This window comes from Nicotiana tabacum, chromosome 23 (genome assembly GCF_000715075.1).
Source record: "Nicotiana tabacum cultivar K326 chromosome 23, ASM71507v2, whole genome shotgun sequence".
Lineage (NCBI taxonomy): Eukaryota > Viridiplantae > Streptophyta > Magnoliopsida > Solanales > Solanaceae > Nicotiana > Nicotiana tabacum.
The window spans coordinates 29,773,556-29,792,612 of NC_134102.1; positions in this window are offsets into that span (position 1 = coordinate 29,773,556).

Below are 19,057 nucleotides of genomic sequence, written 5' to 3' on the forward strand. Positions count from 1 at the left end.
AAGCTTCTGGAGTAATCGCACGTGCGGTGGGGTGGCCGGAAGTACGGACCCGTACATGCGGAAGGGAGATCGTATATGCAGTCCTGGTTTGGGTAATCAGTGGTCGCAGGTGCGACAAAATGGGCGCAAAAGTGGAGCGGCTCCTGCGGAGAAGGGATCGCAGAAGCGGAAGGCTAGCTGAGTAAGGATTCCGCAGAAGCGGACAAGAATCCGCAGGCGCGCACTCGCAGGTGCGGCCTTATGCTCGCAGAAGCAAACCAGAGGACTTAAGTCATTTCCGCACCTACGATGGAATTTCCGCAAGTGCGGCGTTGCAAGTGCGACTGGAAGCCCGCAAAAGCGAAAATCGCTGGGCAAAAAAGGGCTAAGTGCGAGGGTTGATTTCATTCTCCAATTTTGGACCTAGAGAGCTCGGATTGAGGCGACATTTCAAGGGATTTTCAGAGGAAGCTTGTGGGTAACGATTCTTAACTCTTTTATTGTTATCTCATTAATCTATAGTTGAATTCATCATTTAATTAAGGAATTTGGTTGATAAATTTGGGAACAAGTTGGAAAGTTCTTCAAATAAAATTTTGAGTTTTGATTTGGATTTTGAGATCGGATTTGGATAATTTTTGTACGAGTGAACTTGTGGTTGATTGGGTGTTCGTATTTTATGACTTTTACCCAATTTCGAGACATGGGCCCGGGTTAACTTTTTCGGCCGAATTTTTGATTCTTTGCTAAAGTCGTAGATTTATTATTTAAATTAGTTTCTCGTAATTTTATTCATGATGTGTGATTGTGTCTGGCTAGATTTGGGCCATTCAGAGTCAGATAATCGAGGAAAGGGCATTCTTACTGATTGATTGAGCTTGGTTCGAGGTAAGTATCTTGCCTAACTTTGTTTAGGGGAACTACCCCTTAGGATTTGAGTCTTCTATGCTAATTGTCGTCCCTGTACACGAGGTGATGAGTGCGTGCTCGGACATTTTTGTGGAAAGTTGGCCTTTTAGGGTTCTTAGGTCCTTGTATTCGCTAAGTATGTAGTTGTTCTCGTTATGATTACGTTTCTTAATTACTAGTTTCACTTCTACCTGCTTTAATTAGAATTAATTGCTTCATGATCCACCCTTGTTTCTTATTTGAGTCATATGTGCCCTAAGTGAAATTGTTATCTCTTCTATCGCCATGTTGTCTTTTCCCTAACTGCTTATCTTTATTTGAAGTTATAATTATTTCTTTTGCAATTGTTCATACTTAATTGAGGCTATGATTATCTTTCTGCTGCTTATCCCTAATTGAATTTATTGTATCTCTTTCTTAATTGCCAACCTTAAAAGAAGTTAGATATCCTACATTTTAGTTGATTTGTCCTTATTTGGAATTATTCACCTTGTGTTAGCTCCCTCGTTGTCGAACTTTACATTATGGACCGTTGTTACATAATATTTCCTTTCTTGTTGAGATGTTCTTATTATGACTGGCATTCTCTATTGTGGCCACTCCTTGTGAATTAATTCCTCCGTTCCTTTGAGTTCTGGAATTTCTGAGTTGAATTATTTGTCGTACCCTTGTATTAGTGTTATTGTTGTTGTTTTACTTGTTGTTCTTGCATATTTACTTTGGGACTACGAGGCGGTACCTCGGGAGATCCCCCTGTCTTGCATATTTACTTTTGGTACTACGAGGCACTACCTCGAGAGATCCCCCTGTCTTGAATATTTACTTTTGGGACTACAAGGCGGTACCTTGGGAGATCCCCTGTTGAGCATTTATTTTGGGACTACGAGACGGTATCTCGGGAGTGCCCTTTGTTGAAATCTCTTTGTTATGGGGTTGCACGAGGTTTCTGCCGTGCTATTGTTATTATTGATATTTGCACATGCGACGTGACAAGGCGGGATATATATATGTGGGTTGCGCATGCGGCGAGACAAGGTGGGAACATTATTATGCACGTGCGGCGAGACAAGGCGGGCATTTACTTTACTATCGCACACATGGCGAGACAAGGTGGGCTATGTCAGGGATTGATTTGTGATGGCCTGGGGGCATTCTTGTTGTTGATATTTGTGTAGTGGTACACTTATCTGTGTGAGCTTTATCTTGTGAAAGTTGTGAAAAAAATATTCTATGTGTTGTCCGTTCTTTTCCTTATGCTCACTAGCTGGTATGGACTATGTTAAGACACTTGCACAAGCATACACGTAGTTAAGCACTCTTATCAGATAAGAGGTTTTCTTGATATTGTTGAGTATAGATGCACACCCTTGTTTACTTGCCTTCTATGTGAGAATGACTCTATTTGGCACGTGAGTCGTCAGTGCGGTTATGAAGTGTAATGAGGGCATATGATGCCAAGTGTTAGGGTTCAGTTATTGAGACCTGTAAATTGTGATTAGCCTAAGGTTCGGTACCTCGTGGAGTTTATTGATTAAAATCTGATGCGAAAGCGGTCGTTGTTGCTGAGTTATTAATTGTCCTTGCTGTATCTATGATTTCGAATTTAGGTTGTGTTTATGTTTACCCTTCTATGTCATTATTATGGTATTCCGCTGATACTTGTTGTTGTCCTTTCCTATTGCAATTATTGTATTGTTAGTCATATCGCGTAATCTTTATGTAGATACTATACTATGTTGCTTCTATACTTATACTTGTTCAGGTTTTTTAGTCCAGTAGGTGTCTTGACTGTTTCTCGTCACTACTCCACTAAGGTTAGTCTTGATACTTGCTGGGTACCGCCGTGGTGTACTCATACTACACTTCTCCACATTTTTGTGCAGATCCAGGTATTTCAAAGTCGGTTGATCATTAGCTAGCTGTGCGGATTGTTGCTGTGGAGACTCAAGGTAAACCTATTGCTGCGTTCGCAGGCTTCGGAGTTAGCTTCCTATTTTGTATTCATACTGTTTTACCTATTTCCAAATAGTTGTATTTAGAAGTTGTAGCAAACTCCGTAGAGCTTATGACTTCTACTACAGGGTTTTGGGAATTTGTAAATTTTATAGAGGAATCCATTTCAAAAGTTGTTAGATGTTATTTATTATTGTTGTTATTCAGTAAATGTTAGGCTTACCTAGTCCCTAAGACTAGGTGCCATCACGATACCCAATGGAGGAAAAATTGGGTCGTGATAGTAAGGTAGCTATATTTGATAAAATGAGGTCGTCGGACCTTGATTGGGTGCTATATGATTTGATTACAGTATGTTCAGAGGAATAATATCAAGAGTCGGCTTAGGATTTGGCTTTGGTTCTAATTGGACGAGAGAGGGCTCCATGACTTGTTGGTCTGATGAATGGTTATTAGTTTCTGCGTGTTTCTTTCATCATTGGCAGTGTACGAAGGTTTTAGAACGAGGTTTTGTTTGATATGAGGTTCATTACCGGTATTAGGTATGTTATGGCTCGGTGCAATTTGTTCAGACTTATATAGTGTGTAGGTGCGAGATTTGGGTACTGTAAGGAATTCTGTATATGGAAATTGGATTCTAAGGTTTACGGGCTAAGGTTGAAAGAATGATCTTCAATTGTGTTGCGTTTTCAGGCGTATATGGAATAGGGTGACGTAGGATCACCCCTGGGTATGTGCGTGGTAAGGTTACACGGTGCTTTGGCGACTTTGGAACAACTCTGGGCACGTTCGAGACGAACGTATATTTAAGTGGGGGAGGATGTAACGACCCGACTGGTCTTTTTGAGAAGTTGCACTTCGCTTGGTAGTTTACAGGCATGAGTAGCTACGTATGATGTATTATGACTTATGTGAATCGTCGGTTTAGGTTTTCAGGTTATTTGGAATCGAATTGGAAGAATGAATTTCATTGTTGAAGCTTTAAGTTGGAAGAGTTGACCAAGTTTGACTTTTGTGAATTTGATCCGGGAACAGAGTTTTGATGGTTCCGTTTGGTTTGGATGGTGATTTTGGAGTTGGTCGTATGCCCGGATGTGCATTTGAATGTTTCTAGAAAGTTTCGGCACAAATTGCCAAAAAATTAGAAATTTGAAGGTTTGGAAAATTCATAAGTTTGACCGGAAGTTGACTTTGCGTACATCGGATCCGGATTGTGGTTCCGGGAATTTGAATAGCTTCGTTATGTCATTTGGGACTTATGTGCAAAAGTTGAGTTCATTCCGAGTTGATTTGATATGTTTCGTCGCGAGTTTTGGAAGTTGAAAGTTCAGAGTTCATTTAAGTTTGATTTGAGGTGCGATTCACCGTTTCGATATTTTTATATGTGATTTGAGGCCTCGAGTAGGTCCGTATTATGTTATGAGATTGTTAATATATTCGGACGGGTCCCGAGGGGCACAAGTGAGTTTCGAATGCGGTTCGGATTTGTTTGGATCATTTTTGGATAAATTGTTGGTGGCAGTTATGGTGTGATCGCACCTGTGGCTATTTTGCACAGGTGCTATAGTCACAGAAGCGACGAAGGAGTCGCAAAGGCGACGTGAGTGTTGGGTGAGGAACACCGCAGAAGCGGAGGTTTGGAGCGTATATGCGGGTGCACAGGTGTAACGACCCGACCGGTCGTTTCGAGAGTTATAGCCCTGTTTCCCCATTCCTTCTTCTTTATGGGTTGTTCAGCAGTGTTGAGTTGTATCGAGTTGGTAGGTTTGGGTCCGGAGTTGTTTTGGAGTGAAATGAACACTTAGTCTCTTAGTTAGAAAGTTAAGTTAGAAAAGTCAACTGGATGTTGACCTGTGTGTAAACGATCTCGGATTTGAATTCTGATAGTTTCGTTAGCTCCATTAGGTGATTTTGGACTTGGGAGTGCGTCCGGAATATGATTTGGAGGCCCATGGTAGAATTAGGCTTGAATTGGCGAAAATGGATATTTGGCGATTTCGGTCGGCAGTGGAAAAATTTGATATCGGGGTCGGAATGGAATTCCGGAAGTTGGAGTAGGTTAGTAGTGTCATTTGTGACGTGTTTGCAAAATTTGAGGTCATTCGGACGTGGTTTGATAGGTTTCGACGTCATTGGCAAAATTTTGAAAGTTAAAAGTTCTTAGGCTTGAATCCGAGGTTGAATTGGTGTTTTGGTGTTGTTTCGGTTGTTCCGAAGGTTCGACTAACTACGGGTAGTGATATATGACTTGTGGAAAATATTGGTTAAGGTCCCGAGGGGCTCGGGATGATTTCGGATGGTTAACGAGAAGTTTGGAAGTTGGAAATTTCATAAGACTAAAGTTTCAAGTGAGTTTGCACAAGACCTAAATTCAAATGAGCATAACTCTCATGATACGAAGTGTTATATGGTGTATTACCTGTCAAAAGAAAGGTCTATGTGTCTAGTTTCCAACGCTTGAAACCATTCGTCATTTGCACACTCCTACAAGAAGTTATGACCAAATTACAAAAGTCTAAAAAAATGCGATTCTGCAACCAATTCTGCGATTGCAGAACCATTATGCAATCGCAGAAGTAGTTTTGCGATCGCAAAATGGTCGCAAACCTGTCCAGTGAAGCCCATTTCTGGGCATCAATTTTGCGGTGCATTTTGCGACCCGCATACCCATTCTGCGGTCCATTATGCGACTGCATACCTGCTTTCGGAGGGTTAATTTTTCTATTTTCATAACCCGAACCCGTTTTGATAAATAGGCTTTGGGACTCATTTTGGAGCAACAATCTTACATTTTTTAGGGAGAAGGGAGAGTGTTCTAGAGAGAGGAAGAAGCTCAAGTGCTTTGTTCATCAAGATCTTGTTCAAGCTTTGAAATCCAACCGGGAAATATCATAAGATCTTCACCCAAGAGGTGAGGTTCTAACCCCTAGTCTTCAATTTCTAGTTTGGGTAAAGATGGTGATTAAGAGTATGATTCTTGGGTATAATAGTATCATTTATACATATCAATAAGGTTTATGGAAAGATTGTTGAGTTCAAATGGGTATAGATTGGGTTGAAAATGGTAGAAATCTTCAAGACTTTAATTGAAGATTTGAGGGTCGAGTTGATGTCGGAAGTTGATGAATTTTATATGGTTAGAATCAGGAGAGGACGAGGATTATTATTCTGCCATTTTTGACTGGTTTCGAGATATGGTCCTGCGTGCCAGGTTTTGGCCGATTTTGGATTTTTGGCCTATTTATGTAGTTTTTTCGTTGGAATTTGATTCTTTAGCCTATGTTGATAGTATTATTCTGATGAGCGTGTGGGTGTGCACCACGAGAGATTGAGACTTGGTCCGTCCCGTGAGGCCTAATGGCTATTATCTGTGGTTATGTGTTTATTTGTTGTTGAACTTGTTTGCCTTCATGTTAGAGATCCTGCTTAGGCTTTATTCATGCTCACATTATTTGTACTGAGTCATAAAAATTATTGTACATGCTTACCTCAGTCTCTATTAATTGCTAATATGCGGTGATACTTGATGTGGGTTATGTTCCCTTATTTGTTGGTGATGATGAGGCTAGTGAGGTACATGATTGAGTGAGGCCGAGGGCCTGGTTGTGAGGATATTAATACCATAGCACGTGAGTTGTCCGCATAACACGTGAGTTGACCTTGCGGGTCCAGGTATTGATACCATAGCGCGTGAGTTGTCCGCGTAGCACGTGAGTTGACCGTGCAAATCCAGGTATTGATATGATGGCATGTGAGTTGTCCGTGCTTAGCGCTTGGGCTTTGGGAGCCCCTCCGGAGTCTATACACACCCTCAGTGAGCGCAGAGTGTTGAGTGTTTGAGTATTGAGTGTTGAGTACGAGTGATGAGTGATGGAGTGACACTGCTGTGAGGTTGTATTTATTTGTGTTGTTGCTGCATTTATCTGTTAAACATATTTGTGGCATTTACTGAGTTATTAAATTTAACTGTTTATTTTTTTTATTTTTAAATGTAAAAAAATAAATAATTGGACTGTTTTACTTAGCTCGTCACTATTGCTCAGTTCCTTAGTTATTTCTGTTACTTGCTGAGGTGGTTGTACTCATGCTACACCCTGCACTTTATGTGCAGATTCAGGTGAGTTAGAGTGCGGTGATCGTTGAGTTCAGGCCGACTATCTATGGAGATTGCAAGGTAGTTGTTAGCGTCCACAGGACCTTGTTACTCCTTTTATCATTTCTTCTTTTGGATTGTAATGTCAGTTAGACATTTTTATTTCTTAGTTCATATATTTAGACGCTCATGACTTAGTGACACCCTGATGTTTGGGGATCCTTTCCGTATTTCTAAAATTATATTTAGAGTTGATTTAGTTTATGAGAAATTCAAATGTTGAAATGTTTTATTAAATTCTTATAATCTATTTAGTAGAAATATTTTAGGAAATAGGCTTGCCTTGTAACACGATAGGCGCCATCACGACCATGGTTAGATTTTGGGTCGTGACAAGTTGGTATCAGAGCCTAGGTTACATAGGTCTCACGAGTCATGTGCGGGTTTAGTAGAGTCTTGCGGATCGGTACGGAGACGTCTGTACTTATATTCGAGAGGCTGCAGAACCTTTAGGAAAACTTCACATTCTTGAATTCTTTTCGTGCGGTATTGATTCAGCTTGAAGTGTAACTCTTTGAATTCCTTCCACGCATTCGTATGCGAACATGGGCACTCGGTATCAGTTGTGCATCAACGACTCGTGATTCCCTGGATGAGGTGCGAGTTGTGATTTCTGTGTGTCGATGTCGGGCCAGTCTTGAGGACATGGGGCCGGGTTTTGACTGTAGCTTGAGCACTGAGGTGTTGATTGTGTGAGCGTGTGCTTGTGGTACTTTTGGGGATATTTAAGAGAGTATTCACGGCTTATGAACCTTAGGGCGGTATGGTTTTATGCTTGGGTCTCGTGTGGTGAATCTGGGTTGAGGATTGTGGCATTATGGCGGGGCGAAGTTTCAATTTGAAGATAATTTAGAAGGGACTCGGGTAGATAGGACATCTTGGTAGTAGGTTGGATCAGCATGGTAATGTGTATGATTAGTTCTTTGGGTATGTATGAGGTAATGAGTTCTATAGGTGTTTTGTGGCAATGTCCTTGGGTTTTTGGTGGCCTGCGTAACTTGGTTGAGTTAGAAGGATTCAGTCCTAACGGATTGGTTTTGAGCCATTAGGGTTCAGAGAGAGTTCTTGATGGTTTCTACCACGGTTAGAGATATGTATTTTCTACTAGTGTGAGGCGCATGTGATTTCATCTTGTGTTATGGCTATGACTGGAGACAGCTTGTTCAGGCTTATACAATGTGTAGGTTATAGGATTCAGATCTTATAAGGAATTGAAAAACAAATTGAGCTATTTCACTTATGTTGTGTTATCGGACCTACATTGGATAGGGGTGGCATGGGATCACCCCCGGGTATGTGCATGGGAAAGTTACACAGCGATTTGATGGCTTTTGGAACAACTCTGGGCACGTTCGAGGACAAACGTATGTTTAAGAGGTGGAGGATATAACGACTCGACCGTTCGTTTCTAGAGTTATAGCCCTGTTTCCCCATTCCTGCTTCTTTATGGGTTTTTCACCGGTGTTGAGTTATATCAAGTTGGTAGATTTGGGTCCGGAGTTGTTTTGGAGTGAAATGAACACTTAGTCTCTTAGTTAGAAAGTTAAGTTAGAAAAGTCAACCGGATTTTGACTTGTGTGTAAATGATCTTGGATTTGAATTCTGATGGTTTTGTTAGCTCCGTTAGGTGATTTTGGACTTAGGAGTGCATCCGGAATGTGATTTAGAGGTCCGTGGTAGAATTAGGCTTGAATTGGCGAAAATAGATATTTGGCGATTTCAGTCGGTAGTGGAAAAATTTGATATCGGGGTCGGAATGGAATTCTGAACGTTGAAGTAGGTTAGTAGTGTCATTTATGACGTGTGTGCAAAATTTGAGGTCATTCGGACGTGAGTTGATAGGTTTCGGCGTCGTTGGCCAAATTTTGAAAGTTAGAAGTTCTTAGGCTTGAATCCGAGGTTGAATTGGTGTTTTGGTGTTGTTTTGGTTGTTCCGAAGGTTCGACTAACTTCGGGTAGTGATATATGACTTGTGGGAAATATTGGTTGAGGTCCCGAGGGACTCGGGATGATTTCGGATGGTTAACGAGAAGTTTGGAAGTTGGAAATTTCATAAGACTAAAGTTTCAATTGACCAAATTACAAAAGTCTGGAAAAATGCGATTCTGCAACCAATTCTGCGATCGCATAACCATTATGCGATCGCAGAAGTAGTTTTGCGACCGCAAAATGGTCGCAAACCTGTCTAGTGAAGCCCATTTCTGTGCATCGATTTTGTGGTGCATTTTGCGATCCGCATACCCATTCTGCGGTGCATTATGCGACCGCATACCTGCTTTCAGAGGGTTAATTTTTCTATTTTCATAACCCGAACCCATTTTGATAAATAGGCTTTGGGACTCATTTTGGAGCAAAAATCTTACATTTTTAGAGAGAAGGGAGAGTGTTTTAGAGAAAGGAAGAAGCTCAAGTGCTTTATTCATCAAGATCTTGTTCAAGCTTTGAAATCCAACAGGGAAATATCATAAGATCTTCACCCAAGAGGTAAGGTTCTAACCCCTAGTCTTTAATTTTGAGTTTGGGTAAAGATGGGTGATTAAGAGTATGATTCTTGGGTGTAATAGTATCATTTATACATATCAATAAGGTTTATGGAAAGATTGTTGAGTTCAAATGGGTATAGATTGGGTTGAAAATGGTAGAAATCTTCAAGACTTTAATTGAAGATTTGAGGGTCGAGTTGATGTCGGAATTTGATGAATTTTATATGGTTAGAATCGGGAGAGGACGAGGATTATTATTCTGCCATTTTTGACTGGTTTCGAGACGTGGTCCTGCATGCCGGGTTTTGGCTGATTTCGGATTTTTGGCCTATTTATGTAGTTTTTCCGTTGGAATTTGATTCTTTAGCCTATGTTGATAGTATTATTCTGATTATGGATAGATTTAGAGCTTTTGGAGACCGAGTCCAGAAACGAGGGCATCCCGGAGTAGGACTTTTATGCTGTTAAGGTAAGTAACAGTTTTAACTCTGGCTTTGAGGGTATAAACCCGGAAATTTGACATCACGTGATTATTTCGAAGTGATACCCACGCTAGGTGACGAGCGTGTGGGTGTGCACCGCGAGGGATTGAAACTTGGTCCATCCCGTGAGGCTATTATCTATGGTTATGTGTTTATTTGTTGTTGAACTTGTTTGCCTTCATGTTAGAGATCATGCTTAGGCTTTATTCATGCTCACATTATTTGTACTGAGTCATACAAATTATTGTACATGTTTACCTCAGTCTCTATTAATTGCTAATATGCGGTGATACTTGATGTGGGTTGTGTTCCCTTATTTGTTGGTGATGATGAGGCTAGTGAGGTACATGATTGAGTGAGGCCAGGCACCTGGTTGTGAGGATAGTAATACCATAGCATGTGAGTTGTTCGCATAGCACGTGAGTTGACCGTGCGGGTCCAGGTATTGATACCATAGCGCGTGAGTTGTCCGCGTAACACGTGAGTCAATCGTGCGGATCCAGGTATTGATATAATGGCATGTGAGTTGTCCGTGCTTAGCGCTTGGGCTTTGGGAGCCCATCCGGAGTTTGTACACACCCTCAGTGAGTGCAGAGTATTGAGTGTTTTGAGTATTGAGTGCTGAGTACGAGTGATGAGTGATGGAGTGACACTGCTGTGAGGTTGTATTTATTTGTGTTGTTGTTGCATTTATCTGTTAAACTTCTTTGTGGCATTTACTGAGTTATTAAATTTACCTGTTTATTTTTTTTATTTTTAAATGTAAAAAAATAAATAATTGGACTGTTTTACTTAGCTCGTCACTATTGCTCAGTTCCTTAGTTATTTCTGTTACTTGCTGAGCTGGTTGTACTCATGTTACACCTTGCACTTTATGTGTTGAGTTAGGTGAGTTAGAGTGCGGTGATCGTTGAGTTCAGGCCGACAATCTTTGGAGATTGCAAGGTAGCTGCTAGCGTCCGCAGGACCTTGTTACTCCTTTTATCATTTCTTCTTTTGGATTGTAATGTCAGTTAGACATTTTCATTTCTTAGTTCATATATTTAGATGCTCATGACTTTGGTGACACCCTGATGTTTGGGGCTCGTTTTCGTATTTCTAAAATTATATTTAGAGTTGATTTAGTTTATGAGAAATTCAAATGTTGAGATGTTTTATTAAATTCTTATAATCTGTTTAGTAGAAATATTTTAGGAAGTAGGCTTGCCTTGTAACACGATAGGCGCCATCACGACCATGGTTAGATTTTGGGTCGTGACAAGTTGGTATCAGAGCCTAGGTTACATAGGTCTCACGAATCATGAGCGGGTTTAGTAGAGTCTTGCGGATCGGTACGGAGACGTCTGTACTTATCTTCGAGAGGCTGCAGAACCTTTAGGAAAACTTCACATTCTTGAATTCTTTTTGTGCGGTGTTGATTCAGCTTGAAGTGTAACTCTTTGAATTCCTTCCACTCATTCATATGCGAACATGGACGCTCGGTATCAGTTGTGCATCAATGACTTATGATTCCCTGGATGAGGTGCGAGTTGTGATTTCTGTGTGTTGATGTCGGGCCAGTCTGGAGAACATGAGGCCGGGTTTGACTGTAGCTTGAGCACTGAGGTGTTGATTGTGTAAGCGCGTGCTTGTGGTACTTTTGGGGATATTTAAGAGAGTATTCACTGCTTATGAGCCTTAGGGCAGTGTGGTTTTATGCTTAGGTCTCGTGTGGTGAGTCTGGGTTGAGGATTCTGGCATTATGGCGGGGCGAAGTATCAATTTGAAGGTAATTCAGAAGGTACTCGAGTAGATAGGACATCTTGTTAGTCGGTTGGATCGGCATGGTAATGCGTATGATTAGTTCTTTGGGTATGTATGAGGTAATGAGTTCTATTGGTGTTTTGTGGCAATGTCCTTGGGTTTTTGGTGGCCTGCGTAGCTTGGTTGAGTTAGAAGGATTCAGTCCTAACGGATTGGTTTTGATCCATTAGGGTTCGGAGAGAGTTCTTGATGGTTTCTACCACGGTTAGAGATGTGTATTTTCTAATGGCGTGAGGAGCATGTGATTTCATCTTGGGTTATGGCTATGACTGGTGATAGCTTGTTCAGACTTATACAGTGTGTAGGTTGTAGGATTCAAATCTTATAAGGAATTAAAAACAAATTGAGCAATTTCACTTATGTTGTGTTATCGGACCTACATTGGATAGGGGTGGCATGGGATCACCCCCGGGTATGTGCATGAGAAAGTTACACAGCGATTTGATGGCTTTTGGAACAACTCTGGGCACGTTTGAGGATGGACGTATGTTTAAGAGGGGGAGGATGTAACGACCCGACCGGTCGTTTCGAGAGTTATAGCCCTGTTTCCCCATTCCTGCTTCTTTATGGGTTGTTCAGCGGTGTTGAGTTGTATCGAGTTGGTAGGTTTGGGTCCGGAGTAGTTTTGGAGTGAAATGAACACTTAGTCTCTTAGTTAGAAAGTTAAGTTAGAAAAGTCAACCGGATGTTGACCTTTGTGTAAATGATCTCGGATTTGAATTCTGATGGTTTCGTTAGCTTCGTTAGGTGATTTTGGACTTAAGAGTGTGTCCGAAATGTGATTTGGAGGTCCGTGGTAGAATTAGGCTTGAATTGGCGAAATTGAAAATTTGGCGATTTCGGTCGGTAGTGGAAAATTTTGATATCGGGGTCAGAATGGAATTCCGGAAGTTGGAGTAGGTTAGTAGTGTCATATGTGACGTGTGTGCAACATTTGAGGTCATTCGGACGTGGGTTGATAGGTTTCGGCGTCATTGGCGAATTTTTAAAAGTTAGAAGTTTTTAGGCTTGAATCCGAGGTTGAATTGGTATTTTGGTGTTGTTTTGGTTGTTCCGAAGGTTCGACTAAGTTCGGGTAGTGATATATGACTTGTGGGAAATATTGGTTGAGGTCCCGAGGGGCTCGGGATGATTTCGAATGGTTAACGAGAAGTTTGGAAGTTGGAAATTTCATAAGACTAAAGTTTCACGTAAGTTCACATAAGACCTAACTTCAAATGCGCATAACTCTAATGATACAAAGTGTTATATGTTGTATTACCTGTCAAAAGAAAGGTCTATGTGTCTATAATAATCCAACGCTTCAAACTGTTCGTCATTTGGACATTCCTACAAGAAGTTATGACCAAATTGCCAAGGTCTGGAAAAATACGATTCTGCGACCAATTCTGCGATCGCAGAACCATTATGCGATCGCAGAAGTAGTTTTGCGACCGTAAAATGATCGCAAACCTGTCCAGTGAAGCCCATTTCTGGGCATCGATTTTGGGGTGCATTTTGCGACCCGCATACCCATTCTGCGGTCCATTATGCGACCACATACCTGCTTTCGGAGGGTTAATTTTTCTATTTTCATAACCCGAACCCATTTTGATAAATAGGCTTTGGGTCTCATTTTGGAGCAAAAATCTAACATTTTTAGAGAGAAGGGAGAGTGTTCTAGAGAGAGGAAGAAGCTCAAGTACTTTGTTCATCAAGATCTTGTACAAGCTTTGAAATCCAACAAGGAAATATCACAAGATCTTCACCCAAGAGGTAAGCTTCTAACCCCTAGTCTTCAATTTCGAGTTTAGGTAAAGATGAGTGATTAAGAGTATGATTCTTGGGTGTAATAGTATCATTTATACATATCAATAAGGTTTATGGAAAGATTGTTGAGTTCAAATGGGTATAGATTGGGTTGAAAATGGTAGAAATCTTCAAGACTTTAATTGAAGATTTGAGGGTCGAGTTGATGTCGGAATTTGATGAATTTTATATGGTTAGACTCGGGAGAGGGCGAGGATTATTATTCTGCCATTTTTAACCAGTTTCGAGACGTGGTCCCGGGGGCCGGGTTTTGGCCGATTTCGAATTTTGGCCTATTTATGTAGTTTTTCCGTTGGAATTCGATTCTTTAGCCCATGTTGATAGTATTATTCTGATTATGGATAGATTCAGAGCTTTTGGAGACTGAGTCCAAAGACGAGGGCATCCTGGAGTAGGATTTTTACGCTGTTAAGGTAAGTAACAGTTTTAACTCTGGCTTTGAGGGTATAAACTCGAAGATTTGACATCACGTGATTGTTTGGAAGTGATACCCACGCTAGGTGACGAGCGTGTGGGTGTGCACCACGAGAGATTGAGACTTGGTCCGTCCCGTGAGGCCTAATGGCTATTATCTGTGGTTATGTGTTTATTTGTTGTTGAGCTTGTTTGCCTTCATGTTAGAGATCATGCTTAGGCTTTATTCATGCCCACATTATTTGTACTCAGTCATAAAAATTATTGTACATGCTTACCTTAGTCTCTATTAATTGCTAATTTGCGGTGATACTTGATGTGGGTTGTGTTCCCTTATTTGTTGATGATAGTGAGGCTAGTGAGGTACATGATTGAGTGAGGCCGAGGGCCTGGTTGTGAGGATATTAATACCATAGCGTGTGAGTTATCCGCGTAGCACGTGAGTTGATCGTGCAGGTCCAGGTATTGATACCATAGCACGTGAGTTGTCCCCGTAGCACATGAGTTGACCGTGCGGATCCAGGCATTGATATGATTTCACTTGAGTTGTCCTTGCTTAGCTCTTGGGCTTTGGGAGCCCCTCCGGAGTCTGTACACACCTCCAGTGAGCGCAGAGTGTTGTGTGTTTTGAGTATTGAGTGCTGAGTACGAGTGATGAGTGATGAAGTGACACTGCTGTGAGGTTGTATTTATTTGTGTTGTTGCTGCATTTATCTGTTAAACTTCTTTGTGGCATTTACTGAGTTATGGAATTTACCTATTTATTTTTGTTTATTTTTAAATTGTAAAAAATAAATAATTGGACTGTTTTACTTAGCTCGTCACTATTGCTCAGTTCCTTAGTTATTTTTATTACTTGCTGAGGTGGTTGTACTCATGCTACACCCTGCACTTTATGTGTAGAGTCAGGTGAGTTAGAGTGCGGTGATCGTTGAGTTCAGGCCGGCTATCTGTGGAGATTGCAAGGTAGCTGCTAGTGTCCGCAGGACCTTGTTACTCCTTTTATCATTTCTTCTTTTGGATTCTATTGACAGTTAGACAGTTTCATTTCTTAGTTCATAGATTTAGACGCTCATGACTTAGTGATACCCCGATGTTTGGGGCTCGTTTCCGTATTTCTAAAATTATATTTAGAGTTAATTTAGTTTATGAGAAATTCAAATATTGAAATGTTTTATTAAATTCTTATAATCTGTTTAGTAGAAATATTTTGGGAAGTAGGCTTGCCTTGTAACACGATAGGTGCCATCACGACCATGGTTAGATTTTGGGTCGTGACAACAGGTGCGTAGTGATGGCACGCATGAGTGAGGTATTGCGCAGGTGAGAATGGTGGCTCGCACCTGCGATGTCGCAAAAGCGGGTATTTTGTCCGCAGGTGCGAGGGTCGAGTTCTCAGCTGGTTCCGCAGAAGCGGAGGTTGTGTCGCAAAAGTGACGCCGCAAAAGCGGCTAATTGTTCGCAAAAGCGAAGATGCTAGGCAGAATGCTATAAGTCGAGGTTTTTGATTCTTTTATCATATTACGAGATTGGGGGCTCGGATTGAGTTTTGAAGCAATGTTTATCACAAGGATTTGGGTAAGTGTTCTACACTTGGTTTTGATTTTATTTCATGAACCTATCTTGATTTTTGGCAATTGGTTGATGAATTTTAAAGAGAATTTGTGGGGTTTTTGTCTAAAACTTTATAAAGTGAATTTTTGAGTTTTGAACGTCGATTCAGAGTCGGATTTGAGTGAAACTAGTATGGTTGGACTCGTAATTGAATGAATTATCAGATTTTGTGAGGTACATCGGGTTCCGAAGTGCGGGCCCGGGTTGGGCTTTTGGGTTGATTTTGAGCTTTTGATTAAAGATTCGACCTTTATCATTTGAAATTGTTTTCTTAGGGATTAATTGATGTATTTGAGTTGCTTTTGGCTAGTTTCGAGCCGTTTAGAGGTCGGTAAGTGGCGGGATGGCATTTTTGGAGCATAGTTTGGCTTGCTCGGAATTGGATTTGGCTTATTCGAGGTAAGTAAAACTTCTAAACTTGGTGCTGAGGGTATGAATCCTGAATATACGTGATATGTGTTTGGTGTTGAGGTGACGCACATGCTAGGTGACGAGCGTGTGGGCGTGCACTGTGTGAATTGTGACTCGGTTATTTCTGTGGTACTATGTATTCACCTAATCTTATTTGTATCTATGAAATATCTACATGCTAGAATAATTGATCTGTGATCTATGTTAGAAACCATGTCTAGGCTATATGCTTATCCTGTTGGGACCCACTGAGGTCATTTATGCTGTTGAGTTATTTGCTTACATTACAATTACATACTCAGTCATACGCATTCATTGCATATCATATATCAGTCTCTGTTACCATTTATTGATACATCACATCATCATGTTGGGCTGATTTTCATGACATTGTGAGCTCGAGAGACTGGAGAGATTGGTGACTGAACGAGGACGAGGGCCTGATGGTAAGGATTTATGATGGGATCGGGTTGTAAGCCGCATCATGTTGTATTGATTTATGCCATGGTTGGCTTGTTATAGCGCTTGGGCTGAAGGAGCCCCTCCGGAGTCTGTACACACCCCAGTGAGCGTAGGTACCTACTGAGTGCGAGTGCCGAGTGATTGGGAGAATTGAGTGACTGTGAGGACTGAGTGGCTATGAGGACTGAGTAACTGTGAGGACTGAGTGACTGAGAGGACTGAGTGAATTGATACTCTGAGAGTATGCATATGATTTTATCACTGAGTTACATCGCATTCGACATGCACACTTGACATATAGGCATAGAGATGCATTTTTCTAATGTTGTACGGTATCACGTCATTCATGACTTCTCATACATATTGACATATTTGCATAGAGATGTATTTTCCTCATGCCATTTGAAAATGAAACATTTACCTGTTGAAAGATTTTGGGAAAAAATCACAGTTTTACAAATCGTACTCATATTTTGGTGATTTCGGTAAAAGATTTGGGTTTTCGCTGATATACTTGGAAAGCAGGCCTATTTTTCTGGAACTGTGAACGAGCTGAACTTTTTATCTCTGAGCTACTTCTTTTATTACTTCCATTATGTTGTTATGAACTGTTGTTGGCTATTGGTGTTGGACCCCGACCTGTATTCCAGATCGTCACTACTTTCAACTTAAGGTTAGATTTGTTACTTATTGAGTACATGGAGTCGGTTGTACTCATATTACACTTCTGCACCTTGCGTGCAGATATTGGATGTTGATGTTGCTGTGATCGACTGGAGTGGGATTTGAAGACGTACCTGTGTTCTGGTTGTAGCTGCCTCTTGTTCATGTTGGCCTTATATTTATAAAAATTCGTTTATGTACATTTCGAACAGATGATGTATTTATTTCATACCAGCTTTGTAAATTCTAATATTAGAAGCTCATGATTTGTACTACCAACCCTTGGGAAATGTATAAGATTCAAATATTTTCTTTTATTTATTTGTCTCATTAAATTACATTGGAATTGGTTTATTGTCAATTGGCTTACCTAGCAAGTTGGGTTAGGTGCCATCACGACTAGTTGAATTTTGGGTCGTGACAAGTTTACTATAAAATTATAGCATTTACACATGTTATTAATCGGGTAATAACTTAAAAGCTTATGAAAAATGGATAACTTATAATACCACTAATGATTTAGTCATTGCATGTAATTATTGAAAGTATACTACAGGGAGTAATTAATCATTTAAAAATATATATTTTCAAAATGAAACGTTTCATAATACCATTAAGGATTGACGAGAAATGGACAATTTCATAATACCACTAAGGTTTAGTCATTCTATAACATGCAATGACTTAATAATGTGTTATCAAAGTAGACATTGAGGGTATAAAAAAAAGGAGTGATTAATCATTTGGTAATGTACATTTAAAAATGGAAGTTTCATAATACAATTAAGGATTGACGAGAAATGGACAATTCCATAATACTACTAAGAATTTAGTCATTCTATAATTTGCATTGACTTAATAATGTGTTATCATAGTAGATGTTGAGGGTATAATGAAGGGAGTAATTAATCATTTGATAATGTACATTTTAGAAAAAGAACTTTTCATAATACCATTAAGGATTTAGTTAATTTACAACATACAATGATGCAACACTATATTATCATAGAAACAATTAATGAATATCAAATGAGTGGTCTATATTTGTATTAACACTGATAGATCTGATGACTTAACATACAAACAATAAGTAATATCTGACCTAACCTTATTTCAATATCATGGGAGTGATTTATATTTGTTAAGTTACTAATTTGACTTAATAAAGGTCTTGAATCAAGTACTTTTAATACTACATCACTGATTAAGCATATACCGAAATGGAGTTTCGTTTGTAATCACAAGCGGAGCACAAACAACTAAGGTAGTTGCCTTCATGATATTTTGTGGAGTATAGACCACGAAAGAAATTGAGTGTATTTTTGTAATGTTGAATTAGGCCAACAAGGAAGTTGATGGTATTATAGACCAAGCGTGAGGTAGATTATAAACTCTGGATTACCTTAAAAATAAAATATTTCAAAGATAAAATTTAAAATCTTGAGAGCAGCAGAACTTAAAACTTTGAAAGTTGAAATTTGTAATATGCTTTTTAAAGGTTGAATTTCGTTCTATTTAAGGAGCATCTTCTCATCTTTGTCCTTAATATAAAGGAAAAACATTCAAAACGAGGATAATCCAAGCAATTACTCTTGACGATCAAGTAGGCAGTTAATCTGACATCGGAGAATAGAATGTTCAAGTAAAAAGGAATGGAATGTAACAAAAATATAAATTTTTATTGATATTAGAGCTGTCATAATGGCAGCTCTTTTTTAGTACATAAAAAACTTAACCTGTTAATGGCTGCTCTGATGGCTAAATACATATAGAGTGAGCCTTCGAGACATTATTTTATGTTGGTTATTTGAAGAGGATGAAGAACATTAAGTAATCTTGGGCTTAATTTTGTAATATTATGTAATTTCATATTTATAGGCCAAGTTTGAAATCTGTCATGATTTCTCATATTCCTTCTCGAA